Source organism: Hippoglossus stenolepis, chromosome 12 (genome assembly GCF_022539355.2).
Source record: "Hippoglossus stenolepis isolate QCI-W04-F060 chromosome 12, HSTE1.2, whole genome shotgun sequence".
Classification (NCBI taxonomy): domain Eukaryota; kingdom Metazoa; phylum Chordata; class Actinopteri; order Pleuronectiformes; family Pleuronectidae; genus Hippoglossus; species Hippoglossus stenolepis.
This window is the reverse complement of record NC_061494.1, coordinates 11,590,036-11,613,785: the sequence shown is the minus strand read 5'-3', so window position 1 is coordinate 11,613,785 and position 23,750 is coordinate 11,590,036. Positions and strand designations below refer to the sequence as shown.

The 23,750-nt window shown below is 40.0% G+C and overlaps 1 long non-coding RNA gene across 1 annotated transcript in view; it reads right to left on the bottom strand.

Annotated features, from left to right (window-relative positions):
* LOC118119357 overlaps positions 1 to 20,265 on the bottom strand; it is a 34,370-nt gene extending 14,105 nt beyond the window's left edge. The window contains exons 1-2 of the long non-coding RNA XR_004698076.2: positions 20,076 to 20,265; positions 18,309 to 18,382 (exon numbers count right to left, since the gene is read on the bottom strand). This is a non-coding gene — a long non-coding RNA (uncharacterized LOC118119357). The remainder of the gene's footprint in view (positions 1 to 18,308; positions 18,383 to 20,075) is intronic.
* Positions 20,266 to 23,750: the final 3,485 nt, after the last annotated feature.

Genomic DNA, 23,750 nt, shown 5'->3' with positions numbered 1-23,750 from the left:
TTCCAAAGATGTGTCCAGCTAAAGACACAAAGTAAACACAAAAAGTAACAGCACTGCAAAAGAAACTCTGAAAAACAAAACATTTAACCACGGTTGCCTTATGCGTTGCTCACTTTAAATAATAGTTATATGTGATTGCATGGCGCAGACAGAGAGGGCAGGGGACACGGAGAGGGCCAGACACAGTAATTTTATTTAACAAGCGCTCTAATAAAAGGTGTTGAACCATAAAATCAAGATGTACTGTGATTAGCTATGTTAGGTTGTTGACCTGCCCCTGTTACTACACTTACTCTCAGTAAACACCCCAGACTGGTTCAAGCAGGCAGGCAAAGTGTGTTTGGTTAAAGGGGACATAGCATGCAAATTCCACTTTGTTAGTGCTTCTACAGGTTAATGTGGGTATCTGGCATGTCTACCAACCCAAAAACTCTGGGGAAAAAACACTCGCGCGTTTTGTTATAGTTCCTCTAAGTCAGAAACGTCATGCTTGAGCGACTCGATTGCGCTTCCTGGGTATTGTGTCGTAACAAGGAACTGGAAGTCTCCCTACATGGTCTTGGCCCACCCCCGTCCGTCCCGTCCCCACACTTCGTTACTTCGGGTTTACACGGAGGCAGCGCAGCGCCGTTCCCAAGCACGCAGCCGGGCTGTTCACACGGGACGAGCATTTCTCCGCTGGTCAGCCGCGATTCACTCACATGTGGCATTTGTCTGGATCGTTGGGACTGGGAGGCTGCAGCAGCTGCTCGGGAGCGACCGCTCGCTCTCCCGTGCGTGAGCTGGAATTTGTGTCAGCGCCACACAGCCAACAGTGTGGAGGACTTCCGCAGTGTTCAGCGCTACTGTAACCCCCGAACCCCGACATTCAACGGGTACAACAACAAGCGGAGAAAGCAGAATCGCGGGCTGACCTTATATGTACAGTCTATGGGGCTGACCAGCGCGGAGAAATGCTCGTCCGTGTGAACAGCCAGGCGGCTGCGCAGGCTTGCGCTGCGCTGCCTCGCAGCGGTCTTCCACACTGCCAGCTGTGGGTAAATGATGGTCTTCATAGCCCCCCCCCCCCACCTCTCTTTCTCTCTCTGTCTGTCTGCTTGTGTGCTTGTAGTGGATGGGCAGAGGGGGACATTTAATTATGTGATTGGGAAAATTAAAACTCCAGGACAACAAGGGGAATACAAAGTATGGGATGCATATTTGATAATTTATATCATATAAAATATGTAATTTATATCGTTTAAAATCGTGGGGGGAGAGGGGGGAGGGGGGAGCTGGCTCATTAGCATTTAAAGGAACAGGCAGTCAAAACAGGTCGCTCTGTGGAGGGCTGTTTTATACAGGGTAAAAAGGGTGCTGTTTTATATGATCCTTGTGGTATTTTGACCAAAGTATGTTACAGACATTTCATTAAGACCCCAAGGAACCATATCAACTTGTGGTAAAATGGGCATGCTATGTCCCCTTTAATAATTAGATAACAATCTCCATCATTAAAATGGCTTAAATTAGACGCTTATTTATTCCATGATTTTTTACTTTATAATGATGATATGTTTTGATATTAATGCTCAAATGTTTAATCCTACCTCAGATTGTGAGCGCGGAGCTTTACCCACTGACTAATTATTTCGAGGACTGTATCTGTGACTGGTTGATAAATATGTGCAAGAATTGGAACAATGTGACCTTTTGCAAATATAAATGTCTCTCACAAGACATTATAATTGGCTGCACTGAATACCACTGGGAGAACAATTAACGATAACAAGCGAGTATCTTTGTCCCTAAACAGTAATGTGATGGAGGGAAAACAAATGATTCAAAGCTGGGTCTTGGCGTGCATGAGATCACGATAGCTGTGTGTGCATGTACAGTATAGACAGAGACACCTTTCCAATTCAGAGTCATTGTCTCCAAACAGATTAGACGCACAGCGCGCTGCAGAGGTTAAGCAGCACGCTAACACGTGCAGGAAATGACAATGTAATTACCGAGACGACTGCAGCATCCTGGAGAACTGCGTTAGATCAGCACACAGCTGACAACAAAACAAGCTCAGCCCCTAAATACGAGTTGTCATGGCTGCCACCTGCAACACATGCAAACCGATCGCAATCAATCAGACGCTTTCATAATCGTAAAGAGGCTTGGAGGAGCATCATAGCTGAATTCAAATCCACCTCTGTTTGTAAAATCTGCACAGCAGAGAGAACGGCAGGAACATTTTGAACGTTGTCGTAGATGCTCTACATTCACACTATGTAAAATTTATAAGATAAAAATAAGAGCACTAGTTTTGTCTGCGTACTTTTGCTCCCGAGGAGTTTGTGGGGCCAGTGTGAAGCGGCTGCTGCTGCAGTATAGCTATGCTTGAGGAGTCTGTTTTTTTGTTGTCAGCAGGATTTCTTTTACTCCTACATAATTCATAACTCTGTCCTTCACTTTCATATAGTTCTACTTGAATGCGAGTCAACCCCGTGCACAGACACAAAAATAGATTTTTGTTCTGAGCATCCCTTTTCCTGCCACGGTAAAACCCCTCGTAACTCGCCCTGGACTTGAAAACTTAAATCTGACTGTGGCAAAGTGTAAAACTGTGTAGATTCAGTGGAACTTGTATTTGCACAGAGAAACAGTGAATTAGTCCTTTTTTAGGATATTGTGCAATGTGACAATCAACTTTTCAGATACAGCGACTCCATCCTTCTTTGTTTCAGCATGGGCAGAGGCTTGTTATTAAATCTGCTACACAGTGAAATAATGTCATTGAAATGAGTCTCCAGCCGTCTTTGTTATAAGTAAACTAGACTTTAAAAAAATCTTTATCACGGTAGCCCACACAGGATTGATACAGTTTGCAGAAACAAGCCCAATTCCTCCAGATTGTTGAAGGAATACTTTGACAATTGGGGGGAAATACACAAATTCCCATTCTTGCTGAGAGTAAGACGGGGAGATCAATACGACACTGATGATATAGAAATTTTGGACAGAGTCAACCTCGCTGGTTCTCCTCTAGTTTCCAGTCTTTGTGCTAAACCCGAATCTAGAGTGGTGCGAATCTTCTTATCCGACTCCTGGGAAGAAAACCCTTTTTTTTTAACATTCCAATTCGATTTCTGTAAGAAAAGCAACTATTTAGAGTGGGTGAGCTCATTTGTCGCATTTTTCTGATAAAAAGTCTGCGTACATTTCCTTCCCTTCTGAGCGTTTCCTTTTCTCATAAAAAAACAGACCCCTGCAACAGTTGGCTGCCACTCGATAAGAGAAATGTTCTCAGCAACATGAGATTGCTTCACAATAATAACTCACAGACGGTGGAAACACGGAAAGGAAAAATAAGTTCCCTCCAAGTTGTGTTGTTTATCATATAAACATATGGGGACCACATTGAGGTCGAAGGTCGCATCTGTCTGAGCGCGCCAACTCTATCATTGCACTGGGTCGTGTTGCCAGAATAGGTCAAGTCGTGTTGCCATTAATATTTCAAAATACGCTAAATGGAAAAAGATGTTCATGTGGTCTCGGCGTCCAAACAGCTGTCCCCTCTCCTAATAAGACGATGAAAGACAATTTCCTACATCAGACCAGAGAAGATGGCCCTATCTATTTCTTGTTGGGCCATTTATCTTAGCAACATTGATGAATTCATTATGGTGACAATTCCTGTCGCTATAATGAAATGCCACCCAAAGATTGGCCCCCTGGTTGAAATGGAGAGCAGAGATATCTCGCCCAATTATTGTAAGATTTCACTTCTTGGGAGATCCATCTTTCTTCTGTATGCTCGTATTACTCAGCGCACTATTGTATCTGCCAGTGCTGAAGGTCCCCCTGACATCTAAATGAGTTTGGAACATCCCCCTTTGGCAAACCCTTTTCTTTAATTGTGCCCTTTACAGGTTTAGACAAGGATAGGCAACTTTTATTAAAACTCATTACATACTAAACCTGGATCATAAATACCAATTACAATTTTTATTACAGTTTATTATAAGGTTAAAATTACTGTTATTCCAAGATACAAGATTTTTAGTTTTTAGTAATTTATTGTTGACGGACAACCACGCACCTTGATTGCCATATTAGAGTACATTAAGATTATTAACATTAAGTAATGGAAACTTCTCCTCAAATCAGCAGCTTGAGGAAAACATAAAACAGCTCTCGTTGCGATAATTTGTCTTTATTTACATTCCAATTAATTTACCTAAGGCTGGAAATGAAAATTGCTGAAGACTAGAAATATAACTCGAAGCCACCATGTATGAGGACATAATAACCCCACATAGCTAGTTAATAATAAATAGTGCAGTGCCCGTTCTGAAGCAGCCTGTTTGCACGGCCTGTGGTGACGCTCCGGAGCTACTTCAGAATCATTCTCGTCATTACTCAAACAGTTCTACAATATACCGTCACTTCTTATTGTTTGTGTGCAGAGCTTTTTATTAACAGTCTGTGGTGCAGAGTGAAGTTAAAAATCTTTGAGGTCATCCTACCTGGTTTGTCTGCAATGAAGATTTTATAGTCAATGTTTTTGAATAAAAAGAAGCTCAATATGCTTCGTTACTTTTCACATGTGTGGCTTATATATCACTTTTAAAGATTTACTAAACTGCTGTTATTTTGTTCATATATTTCAGAGCAACTGACAATCTTCAGACCCCAAAATAAAAGCTTGGTAATTCAGCTCGATGTAAAGCATTGCAGCAGCAAAACAAACTTTCTGCTTTTATTTTGAAGATAAATTGCTACAGAGGAAGTGATACTATAAATATTGGACCCGCGATAGCTGCAAACGTCTGTTTCAGTGTGATGTGGTGAAATAAAAATAATGAGATCATCATAATGATCTGGCAGGACGCCGCAGGCTGCCAGTTACTGACCACTGTGGACTGTATCTGAGGACATGTCCAACCTAGTCTACAGACTGAAGACACACTGCCCTGCCCCCAATGACTGCTACTCTGTTTATTCAAATGTCATTATTATTAAAAAGGTACCATGCATCCAAATCACACCAAACTGGGCAGGTATGAGATATGCATTCCACAGACAGACATACACAGACATTGGTGGAATTAATAGGTCGATAATATCTCCAAGACCCTTTTGGTAGAACAGTGCAGTACTTAGAAAACAGTAGATGATCTCAACACGCCGTCCCTCACAAGCTGTTGTCACTCTCCACTGCTCAGTGCTGTAAAAGATTTGATGGGTTGTGTGTCACTGGATTATCTCGCCTACATTCCCCCCAGGCTTTCAATGTAGGTCTGTGACATGGGCACAGGCATTTAGTGCGACTCCCAAGTGCCACTGGCAGCGCAGCAGGACCCCGCGAAGCTCCTAGAAACACCATCTATCATTGTCATAGGACCAATCATCCACATCAGTGGGGCCTTTTCTTCCAGCAGGAGCCGTGACACCCATTAAAGAGTTTTCACTGACCCTGTTGTGGTATATATAATTTTCCTTTTTTATCTTGTTTTCTTTTCTTTCTTCCCTGGAGTTAAGATCATCTTAAGATCATCACGAAGTGTAAAAATCATGACCACAGTTCTTTAGTTTGGTGCTACAGCTGGAAATAGCACGTTGATGGAACTGCGTGAACCCCCAGGGCAGAGTTTAAGTTGGGTGGTAATCGCCTGCTGGTTATTTGAGCACTTTATGGTGAAGATAAAGCTGGGGTCATTTCAAGTCCTGCTTTGTTCCTCACCATATACGGAACTGTTTGTATGATAAGGGTTATTGGATATTGTCACTTCAATACTACTAACCTTCGGGGGGGACTTGCTGTAATGAACTCAGTGGTACCACAATAATGACAGGAAATGGAAGCCCTGGGGAGTAGTTATTTAGTTTTGGGAGAGGGTACCGGGATAATGTAATTTTGTTACCAAAACTGCTCAAATATCAGTTAAATCAGTGATACGGTTACAAAAAAATATTTTAATTGTAATGATCTATTTCAAATATTGTATAAATAAAGGTGATGATAGCAATTTAGTATTGATATTGTAAAAAGAGCTAAAACGAGAGACAACTGGATGCAGGAAAGTGCATCTGACTATAGTTCAATATCATGTTGATTTGATCAGAAAATTCTCTGTCATCATGCGATATGATGATATTCTGGCCACACATCTCAATTTTAATAATATAAAAATACGCCTACTGTGCCAGTTTGTATTTTATTTTCCTTATAAATGTGCACATCTTATTAATGTGCACATTAATAAGAAAGTATTCAAGTGTTTTACTGTCCCTTCCCATTATGTGTATCATGAGGCTATAAACATACTAATTTTCTTTCACTGCTCAAAGCCAATCAAGTTATCTGTGTGATCTCTATACCTGCAGACCATTAGAGATTTCAGGTAGAACCAAATTCTGAGCAGTGCTGAAGTTCAAATTCACCTGCTACCGTACCCAGTGAGCCAAGAAGTTAATTTCAAGCCGTGCTGACAGTACACAAATGAAATGCAGTTTGTTTTGGTCAGTTAAAAAGTTTTCACGAGCCCATATTCCTCCCGTGTTTTGTACATCACAACTGCACAGCCTGGAGCTCAGGCATAAAATGGGACTACAAAATGTAAAATTACTGGTCAATCAAATCTGCACATGGCCATTCTCATTGCACCGGCAGTTCTTACAAGACACTCACAAGCCTCGCGGTGCACGCGGAGCTCTCTGCCCACACTGCTCCCACGTTCCCGCAGCTTGTTAATGCAGATTCCAACAAGGAGAAACCTCGGCTTTTATTCTCTCGGTGCGGATCATGAAATAGGACGTGAGCTCATTCGCTTTGATGGAGCTTATCACCCTGGCCTTCCCTGTGAGATAGCGCCGTGGCCAATTCTGTGCAAAGACGAGCTCTGGCTGTACACATCTGGAGTAATCCGCCCCCACACCTCTGGAGAGGGGTTCAATTCAGGGCACACCGCCATCTTCCTTCCTGACCCGTGTTAAAACAGCTTACAAGCAGGATCATGCATCATTTTCTTTGGTTGTCGAAGCAGCAAATGGACAATGTCATCATATGCGTTAGTCATTTGAGACACCAGGTTACATGTGTCCCTGCATTACAGTTTTATTTTCGGAAGAATGATGGCTAACGTTCCCTAATCCCAGGATGTTTCGTGGCATGCATGTTTGTTTCTGCTTTGCTGCGCAGATATTTGACATCGCACATTTAGCTGAATATTTAACCTTTATATGCACTGGGTTACATTAACTGGGATAGATTGTGTATATCAATCATAGATGAGCACATGGCTGCAGAAGACAGCTGTATTGCCCCGAGCAGAAGAATAACTGCTCCACGCGCTGTCCTTTTCTCAGTGTTCGCTGAGAGCGGCTATGTTGAACAGCAGAGCAAGAAAACATCCTCCAGCCTAACAGCCATAAACAGGATTGATGTTGGCGACCAGGATGTTTGACTTTATCCAGCCGAGCTTGAGAGGGATCATTCGGCTTCATTGAGCTGTGCTGCGGTTCTGATGGGATTGTTTTTGCCGCAATAATTTCTGTACCTGTTGGGAGCCATTATCACTGAACGCCATGTAAAGGAACGATCAAATGAAAGTAGAATTATTACCTCCAAAGTTCCATTATCAGATGACCTGCAACCCTACACATACATAATGCAAGTGGGCTCTAAAGGTGATGTAAACACTTGATTGAACATGAATATGAATTGCTGTGTGGAATTTAAGTGTAGATTTGGCTGAGTTGTCTCTTCCTGGAAATACAAAAGAAAAGCCTTTAGACATCCCCTGCTCACGCATGCATGCACGTGCACACAAACACACACACACACACACACACACACACCTTAATGAAGACACCCATAGGCATAATGCATTGCCAGCCCCGCACCCTAACCTTAACAACTAAATGTCTAACCCTAAAACCAAGTCTTAACCCTCAGACAACCCTTTGAAATGGTGAGGACGAGCCAAAATGTCCTCACTTTCCAAAAATGTCCTCAGTTCGTAAGGTCAATGCTCAAAAGGGTTCTCACAAATATATAAGTACACACACACAAACAAAAAAAATCTCCTTCACACTCACATACAAATTTAATGACGCTTACATTATTCGAGGGCCTAAGAGGTATTTGACTCCATCCAAGTGTTTATGAAAGCATTGAGTTTGTTTAGCAGTGCACTGGGAGGTATTAGAACAGGGCAATATTGGGACATAATGAGGGAGGACTGTTTGCGCCATAGGATGCATCTGGTCCTGTAAATGTAGCCTCATATTCCTTGGTAGCTACTCAGAATGCATTGCAATCATGGGACCCATTGTCTCTCATGAGTTGGCCGTCCATACTATTACAGGGCCACCGGCATCACATTAAACAGCCTGTGACAGTCGCTGCATTTTGATTCCAGTCGTTTATTTCTGCAGGCTGGAGTTCCATCTGGATTCAGAAACGGGACAAAAGAAGAGTCACATTTTTCTGTTGCTCAGAGGTTCAGGTTAAGTGTTTTTTTTTTTTACATTAACTTGTTATAGCCATGATTCTGTTACATAAAATATAGGACTTGATGTGATGTAATAACAAAAACTGCAAATAGATGAAATGTGATCATATAAAATTACATTCATATTTTATTCATTTAATTTTCAGAGCTATGAGATGCATTAAATATAAAATACTCTGATTATTGTGCAGAACACCCCAGTTAATGGGTCGTTTTAAAAAGGTTTTATATGTGCCAATGGTGGCAGTACAATCCCCCCCCCAAAAAAAACAATCTGCAATGAGACTTTCTATTATCTAATATTGAACTCTCTGTTCACTGGAATGTGGTTGGTGCTGGAGGAGAGGCAGGTGCAGAGGTTTGGCCGGAGTCCCGATTGATTTTCAGCTCTGTAAGTGACATTTACGCTGTGTGTGCGTTAGTACGTGTGGCCCCGGCCCGGCTTCCTCACTGCCGGTCAAACTGTGCTGCCGGAGCGCGCATTGGAAATGAGCTTGTGGTGTAAATCGGCGGGCGATATATCGGCCCACGCCCTCCACTCAGACACGTCTCCCGTGTCGCCGCAGATCCAAAGAAGTTGGTAAAGCGCTACCTGCCGAACTCATTCAACACCCATTCAGGACGCAGAACAAAAGAAGGGATCCTAAAACTTCCCTCTCAAAGTGAACAAAGGAATGAATGAATTTTAAATACATAATTAACCTACATTCTGTTGTACTACTTTGTGCCATTATTTCCAGAAACTGGATGTAACAGAGAGAAAGAGATTAATAATAAAAAATGTTCCGACTTTCCTCAATTCATTACTTTGCCGCGCGAATGTGGATTTGTGGAATTGCACATATAATAAAGGTTCTATTCAAACTCGATTCCAGTTGAAGCGTCGCTGGCAGATTTTCTGTGAGAATGAGGGCACAAGAACTTCTCTACTTAAGAGCAGAAAGGCAGTCAAATAAGAGGCGGCAAATTAAAATGCAGGACCCGCTCTCCCAGAACTCCCACAGCAGCCATTTGCATGATGTCAAGTCAACTCAATATCGCACCTTAAAAATTGTCTGCAATGTTTCCTGGAACCTTTTCATTTCACATGTTTAACACGTCCGATGATGAGATCCCACGATCTCACCAACTGTCTAATCTCCCTTCTCTCACTCTAATTGCCTCAATTTTAATATCAACCCAAAAACATTTTCCCGTCAGTTAATTATCATTGGTGGGATGGTGAAAATGGATCCTGCAGGATGTGAGCCTGAGAAGGTTCTGGATATAAATAAATATATATTTTACCAATTTCTTTAGATGTATTTGAAAATTGCTGATTCCATGTTCCGAGTGAACTCCGTGATTGAAAATCTGAGGAGCCTGATCTAATTGCTGCATTACAGATGAGCACAAGTAGTGCTGAATTAGGCTTCGAGCTGGAAGGTTTGTAAGACTGTGCCCAGCGCTCAGCAGTGGGTCTGGTGTTAAGTGTAATAAAACTAAATCCATTTGACACGATGACAATCAATGCAAATCCTTAATGAGACAAATGTTGGTTCCAGGGTGGTTTGCTGGGGGGAAATTCCTCTAATATCTTTATCCGAGATAAACTTTTCACTTAAAGCAATTCATGCTCATAAACAATAAAAAAAATTATGGAATGAACCCTGCATTAAGAGGGAACGCACAAATGGTGATGAGCAAAAAAACCCAAAACCCACTGCTGCAGAGCTTGGTGTCCTGAATCTGCATGTTTAGTTTGTGACAGCAGCGAGTAGATCTACTGATCATGCAGATCATGCAGACGTGCACAGGCAATCCTGGCTCTAACCTGGACTGACATGTTTACTCTGAAGCTCTGAAGAGTCATGAGCACCAGTGCGCTGCAGGAGCTGCAGCCTCTGTCGCTAATACACCATGTGATGGGGAAAAAAATAGCCTCAACAGTCATATTTGAACTCATTTCAAGCTTTGCTGCAATGTTTGTAATTCCCCCCAAATTACCGAGCATATTTGTAATTACTTCATACTTTAACATAATCATGCCCCAAATAGATAAAGAGAAAAACAAAACAAAAAAATTTTGTCAGCATTTCCTGTTGCGTATCAGTCGCTGAGAGGATAATGAATAATTAACGGGGAGCTCCATTTAATGTAAGAAGAATGCTGATGAAAATGCCCTCCCACATACCTACAGAAATTTATACCAGACATTAATATATATTGGAAAAAGGAGTTGAACGCATTAATATAGATAGGTTTTTTTTCTATATGGGTGAATTTAACTAGTCAAATTTCATTAATGTAACCGGAGTTTATGAACATCGCTGTCTGGTTTGTAGACAGCTGCCCGAGTTTTAGTTAGGTCACAGCCTATTTACTAGAGAATTACAGCGAATGATCCAGATATGGAAATGTGATACACATAATAAATTTGGAAATAATTGGCATCTTGTGCAGAATAATAAACAACTTTAGCAGCACATGACTATTTTTACAAGAGGGTTGTCTCGTTATACTTCACTCACACAAAGCACCATCTGCAAAGTGCAGCATTTCATTATTATTTAGTCATGACAGTGCCCTGGGCTGTGACATGGACTTTAAAAAATACAGATTTCACGAGTCCAGATACAACATCCCGATCTAGAAAATGTCCCAAATTATCTAAATCAGCATAAAAAAAAAATGCATGTGCAATATAAAGACACTTAATCCTCAGAAATGTAGCTGAGGACATCAGCACTGTGTCCTTACAGACAAAGAAATAACATAATCTTCCAACAAATGACAGATCCATATGAAGTCAAATGAAACCTTGCAGCAAATATGGCATAAGATGAATTGCACAGTTGTGGAAAAACATTCACAGACCAAGTACTATTCAATGGATTTGGCAGATGTCAAACTTTGCATTATAAAGGATAATCTACATGTTCAAAGCATATATTTGGGAACATATGAAGGCACATCAAGTGAATATTTATCTCAGTGGCCATAACAGTTTCAGCGCTTGCGGAATGTTTTTATGTCTTCGAAATTTGAGTCGCAACAAATTTTTTCGACATCATTTGTTGTGATGAGCATTCTCTTGTTTGTGTATTGGTTTATACCAATGCAGCAACTCATGTACAGTATATACATGGAATTTAAATGAGATATATAGAACACTATATGTAAAAGGGCTGTATTGCAAGTTAATCAAATTTCAATACAAACATCGGAAAATATTTAACCTTCCTCAATCCAGTACGATATAAGATCAATATAATGTAGAGTTTTGTTATTGCTGCCTAATTTATTGTATAAAATAATCAGTCATTATTTATTGTTTTTGTAAGCGATATTTGGTCTAATTGGTTTATTTCTTTCTGACTTCTGTAGCTCAGCTACTATTTCTATTTTCTGCTTTTTTGCCGTTTCTCTACATTTTAGCGATTCAGAGATAAATATTTAAATGCTTTCATCACAAAAGGTAGAACAAGAAGTGAACATGACAGAAAGCATGTTTGCTCCTTCGTGCTTGTGCTTCCACTGACTGCAGTTCAATATGATTCACTTCGGTAAATGGCAGCTGCATCGCTGCAAGTAAAGATTATATTTCCTTCTAAAGAGCCATTTCTGCACATGTTCAGTTTCCGGTTTGTGAGGTGAAGGTAAAGTTAAGATAAAGCAGATGTACCATTTCTTCTTTCACCCATGTAAACAAATTGGTGCGGCCCCCCCCAAGACCCTGTGCTGCGAGATCCTGTTCTTTACTATGAACGTTTGAGGAAGCGCTGGAAATGTGTCTATCACAAATGAGTCACTTCAAATAGGAAGTCTGTCACCACTGTGGGCTTTTTCGGCAGCTTATGTTTCCCTTGAAACTCGCATTGGAGATTTTTTTTTTTTCTACGAATCATTGGTGAATGTTGTGCGCTTTTGAATTCCAAAAGGAAAAAGCTCTGAGCAGGTACATGCGCCCCTTGTAATCACCTCGGCAGGAAGTCAACACATTAGTAGAGGCAAAAAAAGAACGGCAGCTTGAAAGACTGTGCTGACTCGTCGCAGCTGTGAAATGAATTAAGTGGAAAATTCCAGCATAGCACAATTACATTATACTTGTTGATGAACTTATTTAATTATCTACACTTATTTGCTGTTTATTCGACTGGTCTGTTGATAAAGAGCCATAAAAAAGGATTTTTATTTAGCATGTGAAGAAAGCTGGTGATCCACAGTATTGTCCCCATTCCGACTCTATATGCTTTTTATCCCCCTTCAACAGGTATTATCTGTTTACGCCTCTCACTCCTGGGACCCGGTAAATATTGTTACTTTACCACTGCAGCCGCTGAGCCGCTCAACAAGCTTCAGTTCTCATTTGATAAAAGCTAAACGTGTTTGTCTCCTTCCCGCCACTGGATCTCCAGGAATGGATTTCAAACAAGGAATATAAAAACATAAAAACCAAACCGGCAGCTACGACGTTTACACGACTGCATGTAGAGTCAAGTACACCACCCATCACCTCCTGCCCACAACAATAGATGGGTTAGTTTACATTAAAAATGAATGTCCCATTATGCCCCCCAGGGCCACTGTTGCTGACCTTGGTCCAGATACACGCAGCGCCGCGTCCTCGGGGAAGGACCCGTGCCACCTGGAGATACTCGGCTGACCCAAATCCCGGGCAACAGTGGTAGCGCCCGCTGTGACTCACCTTCTGTCTCAGCGTAGAGCAGGCACCACCTATTGTGTATGCTCTTTGAATCCTTTTGTGCAGCCTATTGTGGCTATAGTATGAAAAGGTAATGAGCTGTACGTGCTGACCCAGATGTATGTTTTACCTTCAGAAAAGCCTGATTTCACAGAAGTAAATGGAGGGAATAGACTGTCCCAGACTATCTGCAAATATTGCTGATGAGAGGCTTTTTGAAGTGACACTTACTGCGTCTACAAAAACTTTACCATGTTCCCCAAGGTGTAAGAAATATATAAAATACATAGTGTGATATAGGCTCAAACAAATGAGCAATATTACTAATTTACTAACATTGCAGCAATTCAATTTGAATAAAATACTGAGTATTTGTTGTATGCATTATATTTACAAGTTATTAATACTACTTCACACATGCATACTGATCTAAATATTAAAAGGCATCAAATGCATGCCTATTGATTTCGAGTGTAAGCACATTGATACCAATGTAGTTGGCAGAGACAGAGCTAATTTGATATGCTCCATGTACTGTTGAATAAATTAAGCCACGCACTATAATTTATGACACATGTCGACACTCACAACGTGAATTTAAACTGGAACAAAAATACTAGCAACTGTTGCTATTAAATAAATGCAGAGAGGTGCAAACACAAAGTTTCTCTGTGAATTGTGCTGCAGTAGAAATAATAAGCAGCATCAAGTGGAAGTAACCAAAACAGTGCCACAGAATTGTAAACTACTTGAGTAAATGTTGTCGGTTTACATTCTGCCGAGGCACTTCAGTGGTAGGATGCGAACAAAAGAGCTGAATGTCACCTGGATGATAACAAAAAGTGAAAATATCTGTGGTTATACATCTCACCTTGTGGCTCTCCACACTTATAATAAGACGATCTACTGATGAGGAGTTAAACATCAGTTTATTAATCGGTGTTAATTAACAAGACCGTGATGAATTGCATCAAAAGAACCACTTGCAATGAGAAGAACCCATTTGGCTGCTAACTCGAGGTCATTAGTAACCAAGGTGACATTTTTATTTGTATTGCTATAATACTTTTAATCAAACTCCAATGCTCTAGAATGCATTCTCCTGTTTTCTCTGCATGTTGCGATGTAAATGGAGATATATAATAGGTCACTGCGAGTTGTTAGAAATTAGAAACTAACCAGACTTTTAGTTTTTAAAGAAAATAGACAGCAGCACATTTAAATGTATGTAACAAAAAGATACAGTGAGCAGGGAGCTATTGAGATTTCCCTGATAGCTGCTAAAACTGTGTCTAATCTGTGATACTGAGATATAATCACATTTCTTGCAGAAAAATACATTATCTGCGTTTCAGAAGTTAGATAGTGAGAGCAGCCATTTTTTATACAACATCATTCATTTGATCTCTGTCATGGTGGCCAACAACCACTGAATAAATCTGTTCTTTTCTGCAAACGCTGCCAGCTGCAACTCAAAAGGAAATGTACAGTATTCCTCAATGTGGCAGAAAACTAACCAGACAATGTTCATGATTTATCACCATCAAACAGGTTCAAAGGTATTCTTAATAAAAAAAGAAAACGAAAAACTACAACGATGCCGCCTCACGTTAGCACGCCTCTGCCAACTGGTTAATGTCTGTTCGGACTCAATTCCCCAAAGGAAGACTTGAGATATTGAAATATGTTCAAGAAGCCAAAAACATGTTGTTTGAGGCCACTTTGACCTTGACCTTTGACCACTCAACTCTAATCAGTTAATCTGGGAGTCAAAGTGAAGAATTGTGCGGAATTTGGAAGGATTCTCTTGATACGTTCTTAAGATAACAGATTCAGGCAGAAAAAAGGGTTTGTGCCAGATTTATTGAAATGTTCTGTGGGTGTTCCTGATAAATCACATTCACAAGAACCTGAGGTCACAGTGAACTTGACTTTCGACCACCAAAATTCAAATCATCTCATCCAAGAGTCCAAGTGAGAATGCGCACCAAATTTTAAAAGGGTTCCCTGGAGGTATCTCTGATATCTTGTGTTCACAAGGCAAAAAAATGTGTTTGTGAGGTCGCAGTAAACCTGACCTTTGACCACCGCAATCTAATGAACTCATCCTTAAATTGAACTGGATTTTTGCAGCAAGTTTGAATGAAATCCCTCAAGGTGTTGTTGAGATAGTGTGTTTAACAAGAATGGGACAGATGAACAGCCCAGAAAACATGATTCCTCCAAACATGGCTGCTGGTGAAGAGGCTTTGTATGTGTCACATCTATTGATGCTAATGTTTACCTTTCTGATCTAGAAAATGAGAATAGTCAGGTTCTGACTGATAAAGGCTTGATGCAGAAATGTGTTGCAGTTTGTTTTAAAGGTTTAATATGACCATGCCATGACAATAAGGACATATGACCCATTTTTCCTTGGATGAGGATGTCAACATGTGTTCCATCCTAAAAGCACCACAAACAAACTCAATCTGTTCCCTGGGAGTGCTTCTAACAGCTTCTAATCACATTCAGTCAATTTGCAAAGGGTTAAGATGGAGGGAAAAAACTTGTTAAAAACGTGTAAAAGAGTTTCCCCCCGTTTCCTGTACTTCTTCATTGGGATGAGCACTGAGGTGGATAATTAAATGTAAACTGCCCAGTGTAATTTGTCATGTCATGTGAAGGACCCAAGGCATTTTCACAGTGAGCAGATGCTACTCAGCACTTCTCCAGCAAAAAAATTTCATATGGGTCACAGTTTCCTCTGCTGTTGTTCGTGCCAGATGGCTAAGATAGAGACTTTTGCCTTTCAAAACCACCTTTGTGCACATTTTAATAGCTTGTAAGTGTAACACTAATGAGAACCTGGAAAATACAGGTGCCTTTGAGCAAAACAGCTGACCCCCCGCGGCTCATGAAACTGGCCAGATACTGAATGTAAATATCCTGCGTGAAAACAAAGCAGACCGTTGCTGGAAAAGAGACATTAAAACTAAAATCTCCCTTTATAAACCTAATCCCCTATATGAGCATATGAACCATGCAGCAGTTGGCTTGTCTATTTAATCTTAATTACTTAAATTATGTTCTATTATTTGTTTGGCACTGTAAAGAGCACATCACAGATACGTGCAGATCATAATTTGTTCCAATGCAGAAGAATGTTTATTTATATCCCTCGAGTCTTATGGTTTATACATCTTTTTGAAAGAATAACCATTGATCCATTAAAACATAAGAACTGTCCTTCACTGCTTTGTCTTTACTTGGATCCATTTGTATTAAATGTAACATTTTGAAGATTAAAAACAAAGACACTCTCGGGCATTGTTATCGTTCTTTGTGGATAATAATTGCCCTGAATGGCTACAATTTAGATAACTTTCAATTATTCGTAAAGTCTGACAAGCATCAGATAAAATGTAATTCCCACATGTAAATTGTACAGACTGTAATAAACTTGTCATTTTCATATAAAGTAAGTTTTTGCAGCTGAAACAGTTGTCCAGTAACCAAGCTGTATTTTGTTCTACTGTCGGTACTGCCCAGATTACAATCTGCATTAATCCGTATGATGGCTGCTGTAGTAGCAAGGCAGAATCTGACACTGATGATTTGCCTAATTCAAGATAAACTGCAGTCATGCTAAAAATGACCCAACATCTACATTTGCCCAGATATACAGAAATATTAATCGCCATAAAACTTTTTATTTTTGGTTGAGGAATTTACAGTGAATAATAAATGTTCTAACTCTAGATTAACTAAGCCTCTGCTTATATTGTATCCCTTTATCTTTTAGTCATTAGGCCCCACAGACTTAATTTGTCAATGGTGCCATAGTAAGCCCCCCCGTCTTAAAGATTGGTGGTTGTGTGCCGGCAGAACATCCGCAGTTATTGATCCAACAGACTCAAATTCCTCTCTGATCCATATCACAGTGAGGCCTTATCAGTGACATGCAGAGATCTCCCTGTGATGCTTATATAGTCTCCACTGAAGTTTAATGCATGACTGCCTGAGAAGATAGGAAACTTCTCTTCAAAGCAGGAACACAGAATCACAACATATTAAAACATGGAAATAATATGTAAAATTGATGTAAACTCAAGTGTGATACAACATCCCAGTTTCTTTGCATTTAACTGCCTTCAGCGTGGGCAGCGGATGACTATACATTGCGCATATAAACAGCTGAATCTTTTCTAAAGAAACATTGTGCTTTTAAATACCTGACATATTTATGGTGGTGAAATAAACTGTGATATGCACCAGAGCAGAGATGGGTTTATTAAGGCCAATGCACTGAGTGCTTGTACACCAGTCAGCAGACTTAACAGGAGACTTTATAGAAAGTCAATAAGGCCGCTATAAGGCCAGTGTACTCGGCTCAAACCGTTCAATTAAAACCTGTGGGCAACCCTCGTGTTCAGTCATCTTCAATATCACCTGGTGGAGTAGATTTCTCAGAGTTGCTCTCTCACCTCGTCACAACTTTTATATTGAAAAAACTCAAAAACACAACACTGCTACTGTAACAAAGATGACCTCAACCTCAAAATCCCTTCAAATTGCCATTTCTAGAAAATAATGCACAGCCGTTTTCTGTTTTACAGCTGCTGCTGGTTTTGTCTCATGAGGTGGGCATATAAGTCATTCTATAGTTTGTGTTATCAAATAAAAAATTTCACAGAGACTCTCACCCCTGTTCTGAAACCTCTACAAAACCTACCTATTGTTTAACTTCTTGCCCTCCAGCTAACATCTCAACTTTAATGTGAAACACTGCTCTTTCTCAGCATTCTTCAGAGTTAGGTTAGGACGCCGATACAATAATATTGTTACATTCTCATTCCATCTCTCGTCACCTTCCTGTGCCAAAATCTTACCATTGATCATTTCATTACGATTTCATACAGATACAGAGAGAGATTACAGACCCTGTTTCTCTTATACCTAATGACCCTAGTAAAAATCAAGTTTATGTGATGCTTCATTAAAATACAAAAATACTACGAAGAATCCTAAACAATTTTTTAAAGTATAATTTACTATTCGTGTCATTTTAGAAAATATACCACTTGAATTTTATGTCCATGATTATCATTGTCTAGTACACTTCCCTTTAATTGTTTAATAGAAAGCTTTACCTGTATTATTTGCAGATTTTCTTGCCAGTACCACCATCTGCTTCATCTGTCCTTAAGCCAAACAGGTATGTGCACTAAAAGTGTATTAAAAACAGATTCACATTTAGGTAACCATCACAAGACATTTCATTAAAATATGACAAAAACTTTCTTTGCAAAAGGACCTGTCAGAGGGACACAGTGAAATAATGAGATTTTCATTCACAATGATCCAATTTAGTTTTAGATTCAAGCGCTTGTTATATAGTTTATTGGATGATAAGAAGAGTTTAGGAACATCTTGTTTTCTTCATCACCTTTACCTCATGAGAAATTAAAAGCACCACCCCACAGATAATACCACAGTACATATCCTGAAATAATATTTGGGGAGTTAAGAAAAACTCAACCTTTGATCAATGTAAAAATAAATAATTCTGAAACCGAATAGGGATATCTGCTGCATATGTACATGCTCATTCAGGCGAGAGAGGTTTCACATTAGATGTCAATGTGTTATGAAATAACTCACAATAGAGCAAATGTTCCCATTTCTTCAAGGTAAGACGTTCTATACAAGAGGGATACTACTCACTCAGTTAGTTTACTGTAAACAAGACAAAGAGCCCTAACTTAAGCCTGACCCATGTTAATGTTCCAGAAAATTCAGTACTCTCCTAATGGAGCTTAGTTAGCATTAAAGAGAGCACCTCTGACATCAGGATCTCAATTCATTAAATGTATCATTAATCAGTGAGTGGGCGTTAAGTGTTGTAAACAATCTTTATTTTAAAACAAATTATCTGCTTTTTCTAAATGTTCCCCTCTAGTGTATAATATAAAAAAATGGATTATTCATGTGTGTAAATGTAAATACATATTCTTTCCCCTGTTGTGTGATCAAACATTTTTTAACCTTACAGTAGTGGGTGATCACACAGTTAACACTACAAGCTGCATGTAACTGTGGATTTCTGTGTGATTTTTTAACCCCATTGACCTGCGTCAGCGAGTTGCATCTCTGCTGTGGGATCAGAAGAACCACCAGACTCCTGTCTCTTAACATTTTATCACGTATAGTAATACATCTGAAATTATTTAAATCCTACCCGAGGACATTTTCATTGGAGTTGTAGTGTTATACAACCCGCTGCCTGTGATGGCACCAAAACAGCAGTGATGAATTTTGCATGATACAAGGAGTTTTGGAAGCGGAGCTACCGACCTCACTGTGACTACACTGTGGAAACTCGAGCGTGCTTTTATTAGATTTCAAGTGAAGTCACGCTTCATGTTCAGAAGACTCACCTCCGACTGAAACATTAGAATGCGAATCAATAAACTGACAGTTCATTCACAGGACACTTTGAAAAGGCTGATATTCAGTCTCCAAGACAGGAGGAGAGGAAAATGCACCAAATTAATATTAATAATATGATTTTCTACAAGTTGTCTCTGACAGAACGTGGCCTCAGTGTGCACCTCGCCACTGATTAACACAAATCAACCAGACTTATTGTGGAGACTTCAAGCACAAGCTACTTTACATATTTAATGTTTGCACTGTAGACAAACCCTTTTAAATTATACAGCACAGTAAAAGATAGTGTCAGTAAAGAAAGACACCAACAGAACTACAGTTTCTACCTCTGTACCCAAGTTATCCGGCGTCGTCGTACAGTAGCCTCGTGTTAATGACGGTTGACCTCTGGCTGAATGTGTGGCTCCAGGTGTAAACAGCACACGAGGCAGGTAAAGCAGAAAAGGTTGATTAAAATAGACACTTACAGTCTCTGTGTGCAGGTTGGCAGGCATGAAGGAACTCAGATACACGAAACTCCAAATGCAGGCAGAACTCAGGAATGTGGACAGGGAACATGGCAGGACCACAGAAGACAAACTGACATAGATGTATACATGCATGATAAGACCAAGGGAGCAGAGAGACTGCAAACAAAATGGAGGCTTGGATGAGAGGGCACAGGTGTAACCCATTTGGGGGCGGGGCAGACAATCACAGAAGCAGGTAATCCCATCAAAGGCAGGAAGTAAAACAAGCAGACACACAAAGTTAGCAATTTCAAAGTAAATCAGGAAGTAAGTTTGAAGTCAAAATCCAAAACACAAGTCCAAACAGAGTGTCTCACAGTGGACAAAGTCATTTTAAAGTCCCGTCAGTGAGGGGGGAATTAAAGACCTACACCTTACAAACAGCGGAACAGGACATGTATTAAGTGAATCAAAACATGTTTGGACTGTGTTGTCTGTACACACATACACACACAAAGCTGGTGACATATACAGGTTTGAGGATAAAGTCCACACTTAAAGCATTAAATATACATGTAATGGTCATAGACATAAAGATGGATGACACGTCTTCACTTCCTCCCACTGTTCAGAAATGAAGCCAAAACATCCTGGATTTGAACACTGCCACGATTAAATGATTAGAACCAAGCACGAGCACTTAAACAAACATCAGTGTGATACGAAATACTGAAAAAAATATTAAATTAGATTTCCTAGTTTGGTCCACCTCCCATCCATTAACATGGAGGAGTCCGAATTGACTGCAGCCAGCCTCCAAGGGGCGATCAAGACACTTTGGCTTCACTTTTTGGGGGAGCCATCCATCTTTAAATACACTCTATGGTCAATACAATCAGTACAGCACTGACTTTAAGGGGCCGGCTATGTTTTGAAGTCAGTTGTAAATAAGGAGAGCTGGAAAGTTAATTAGGAATTAGACATTGGGAAATAAAAGTAAAAAAAAACTACTACACATTTTAGAGAGAGATTTATTGCCTCATTTATTATTACAGGATGTATTTCATGAGTCCTGTTTATTTTTATAGGCATATTCAGTTATTTGCCCATTTATTTATGTATTCTACGTTGACATAAATGGCACTCCAGATGGCAATGACATCAAGTTCTGGCGATGGTCGTAGCCACATGGTTTGCTGCCTTCTGTCGGTATCCAGTATAAGTATAACGTATGCCCTCCATCACAGTGACGCACACGTCATTGGCTGATTTCTGTCCCCGTCCGACTCTCACCACTAAACGTTTCTAAACATGAATTCATAAAGGCAGCAATATAAAGAAAAGGAAGAAAAGTGTAAAACCCTAAAGCACGGTGAGAAAGACTGCAGGTACATTGTTAATTCTCATTTAGCCTGATAATGTTGGTGTTCCCGTTTATTTCTGTCACAGTAAATACAATTTCAGCGCTGACACCTGCACTGATGAGTCATAAAACACACACTGCATTAAAATAAATGTCCTCACTGTCAGACTGACAATGTAGGACTACATAATCACAACATATTATACTGTTCCCATTTTTTGTAAGGGCCAACGACTCACTGGCATGCTAGTCTGTAGTTTCATATAAAATATTAATGTGTCTCTGCGAGTCTTTTAAGTCTGGCCAAGTTAACACTAGCAGCACACCTAAACCCCATATCAAACAGCAGCAGCTGCAGAGAAGCCCCGAGCCACCTCAGCTTAATCCAATTTGACTGGCCATCACTGTGGGTGATGCTGGATGGAACATTATGTGAGGTGGATGGAGCTTTATACTCTGCATTAGTGGAAAGGGATTTATCAGTCCACTTTAGACATCGTTGTGAAAAAATATATATATTGGCCAGATATATTAATATTTATGCTGTTGTCCGACACCACGGGGTCATTAGACTATTAAAATAGAATTCATCAATATCAGTGACAGACAAATAGGGGACTGAGTGGGTCAGTGTTGACAGGTGGATTTCATATCTTTACACGACTATTTATAACTAGCAAACAGAGGTGTTCAAGAAATATCTCCCATCATTGCAAATCATTTTTACTTTCCCTCTTTGACCTTGAAATGCAATCCGCTCTTTTTTATTTTTTATTTTTTTTAATAGAGGTACTGTAGTTGCACAAGTTGGACAACCTTCCATTTCTGTCACTTGAACGCTTCACGAGCTGCACACAATTTGGAAACCGGTGAATTGTCTGAGGAGTCTGAGCTCCAGCGACGGAGAAGGTGCAGAAATAAGCTTTTAGCTAATCCATGCCAAACATATCAGACATCTGTCACTTGCGGTTGCCGGCCAGCCTTCTGCTTCGCGAGATCACTTGGCACTCGAAACTGAAGATTTTTCGGAGACAATCTTCAGATTATGCTGCTGTATCTGCTACGTGTACAGCGACTCCGCGTGTTTTTTAATGGTGCTTGCACTGTGTTCTCGCTGCCAACATATCGCCAGGGTCCCTGTGGTTTAAATGTCAGAAAGATGCTCATTCCAACCGACAGAATTAACTTACAGTCAGCTCAGCAAGCAGGGGCCCCAAATGAGACGGGATGCACTATCAGGAGATGAAGTTACTCACCTGAGCTGAAACAGTGTGAAAACTAATAAGATGTGAGCAGATGTGCAGGCGCTGTGGCATTGTGATGACCCAAAACAAACAGACAAGATGAAATAATTAGCACCATGGAATTTTTTATGCAAGAAAAAAATTGCATGATTGCTTTATCTCTGACAACAACAAATAGGAATTCAGCAGATATTGTTTATTTCTTTTTACACACACTCAAAACATGTTTAATACTCCACTGCTGCATCCTCTTGCTCTCTCTCCCTGCTTCTCTCTCTCTCATAACAGATGGTGAGAGGGATTCACTCCAGGGTCAGCAGCACACAGAGCAGGTACTGTGTATACAGTCGTAATTCATTTCCTCTCGCTGCAGTGTGACTGAAAAGTGCTTTTCCACAACAGCAAAGAAGAAGTAAAAGTTTGCTTAATGGAAGAGGCTGTATTCTTAACAGGGTGCGCTCTAATGATCAGGAATGGATGTTTTGTGGTAATGGCAACAATACAGGCAGGAAAAGGTCTGATTACCTTGGATTGTAGTTGGTTATTTAATAGAAATGATACGGCATTAGTTACATAATCTATTGGATTACAAAAACATGGAATCTAATCAGTGTACTTTTGGATTATTTTGAACTTTACGAAAGTGTTTATTTCCAAGATTTTTCATAATTTCAAAACCATTTCAATGCAAATCAAATTCACTTCACTTGTATTTTCAGCATTTATATGTTAAACTTGTGAGCTAAACCACTGCTGCTTTTATCAACCATCATGGCAAACTCAAATGATTTGCAACAAAAAGAAAGAAAAATCAAATCAATCTCTGTTAATCATTATTTCCGCAATATTGGCAAGCCAACGGAGAAGTAGACCCACCTTGAAGTTGTATCTGAGATTTAAATTTGAGGTCTTGTACAAGCCTGCAGTGGACGTAGACCTTTTCTGTTGAACTGATGGTGGTATTGTCAGGAGGGAGTGCTGCTGCTTTAACCTGGCATCTTTGTCTCAGACACAGTTTTCATTAGTCAATTACATTGATTATCATGAAGTAATGTAATGCAATATTTGAAAGATGTAATCAGATAA